This window comes from Seriola dumerili, unplaced genomic scaffold (assembly GCF_002260705.1).
Source record: "Seriola dumerili isolate Sdu_G_001 unplaced genomic scaffold, Sdu_1.0 BDQW01000111.1, whole genome shotgun sequence".
Classification (NCBI taxonomy): Eukaryota; Metazoa; Chordata; class Actinopteri; order Carangiformes; family Carangidae; genus Seriola; species Seriola dumerili.
The window spans coordinates 932,680-934,820 of record NW_019174366.1 but is presented as its reverse complement, the minus strand read 5'-3'; positions in this window follow the sequence as shown (position 1 = coordinate 934,820).

The following is a 2,141-nucleotide window of genomic DNA, read 5'->3' as shown; positions in this document are numbered from 1 at the left end:
ATTCCTGCCGGTTTCCCTGACCCGATTTTCATACATATAGGTGCAACGTACAGCCAGGGCTACTTTGTTGAAATTATCTAGGGGGCGCCCTTGAGCCATTTTGCCACGCCCAGGCCAACACCCATATCATTAAGCCACATCTGATGCATGTGCCAAGTTTAGTGAGTTTTAACTCCCTAGTTGTTGTATCTGGCGATGAAGGTACATTTATAACAAATGGACACAAACACCACTAACATAATTCAAGACACATGACAGGTCTTATACCAACTAAACAACAACAATTATATATATGAAAGTGGATTACATTAATCTTGTGAGGAGAATCAGACTGGGTCTGAGGTTGGGTTACATTATAAACTGCCCACACATGCAGCTTCCCATAGATAAATGAAGTCAGAACTACAGGTAGTGCCTGAGGTGGAGCATGAATCAGTGACAGGTTCATCTCCGCATGATAAAACATCATTTTCCTGCCAGCACAATGTCCACTGCTGAACAACCTGTGACCTCTGGTAATGTCACAGTACATCTGCCATAAATTAATTAAAGCATGTTTATGTAATTCTCAGGCTGTGTTGTCCACTGGAACATCTTGCTTCATGTGGATCCTTTCTGGTGAGATGCCATCCTCTATCTGAGTCAGCGTCTGATTTATCTCAGTTAATGCTCTGTCTCCTTCTGATCTGCTAATGTATGGACATATTGTCGCTATCACCCTCATATTCTCTGATTCACAGTTACATCAGCCACAGACTGTCAGAAAGTCATTCATATTCCTTTAACCACACCTTCAATCTGCAGCTAGCCAATCACAGCCTGTCATCAGAGCCCAGCCTCTTATGACATCACAGCCGGTGTGTGTGTGTGTGTGTGTGTGTGTGTGTGTGTGTGTGTGTGTGTGTGTGTGTGTGTGTGCGTGTTGCACAGAGCCTTTGTAGTGGAGGCTGCCTGGGTCTGGGTGAATGGAAATATGTCTCTCAGTCATGGGACCTGACTGAGCTGTCAATCACTGTGGCCTTCCTGCCTGGAGTGGCTCAGACAGTGATATAAAGGACACCTGGTTTGGTTTCACACACACACACACATATCACGAGCCTTTACACGCACTGAGGATATAAACATTTTTATAGATTTTCTAATACTGCATGTCCACTTTATGGACGCCAGGTTGTTTGAGACACTGTTAGTCCATTAGAAACATCCATTCAGTTTTTTTACAATGACAAGACAATATACGGACGCACACTAAGTTTTAAGCACACTCAGTTTAATGTTCTCAGCTGTAAAGTTCAAATTTAAGACTGTCTGTGATATGGAGACACTAATGATGATCTATAGCCTGTTGTAGCACGTGAACACTTTGCAGTGCAGGAGTAAAGTGAACATACTTGGCACCACATTTAAAGTAAACACTAAAACCACTCGTGTGTGATAACTAATTTGAACACAAAATCCAGAACTGTTATTTTCAAGGACAGAATTTATTTTTTACACCTAGAAAAGCATCCTTGTTTGTATATTTTTGCTGGTCAGTGAACCCTGCAGCGCTTGATTAACTCTGCTGCAGCAGCCACCACCTATTGGCCTTGTTAACTTAAGAGCCCCAGAACTTTCAATATCCAAGCTACAATACATATTCATGTTTTGTGAGCAATTTCAAGTAAACAGAGTTAACTATCTGACCAAGATGTTTTATCTTTGCTTAGGGTGAGGCTGGCTCAGGAGGTGGAGCAGGTTGTCCACTAATCAGAAGGTCGGGTGTCGATACTGAACCATGGATGTATGAGTTTGTGTGATAGAGTTGCGCGTGTCTATATAGCAAGTGCTGTATGAATGTGTGTGTGTGCTGTGAATGTTACTACTAGTGTGAAGTTCTTGGGTGGAGATTTTGAAAATAAATCTAAAAAAGGGAATGTTCAAGCTGATTCATCTTCTGTTTTCCCTAAAATTTAAAGGTAATCGGTAAATTCTGACAAACAAAGGTGATCTCCTAGCTTCGAAGACGAGTGAAAGGACAAGAAAAAAAAATAATCTGTTATGTTTATTTTATATACCTTGGAATCAAAGGACTAATATGGGAAGCAGAGGAAGAAATGTTAAATAAGGCCCTCCTAACACTAACACACGGCTGTAGGCGT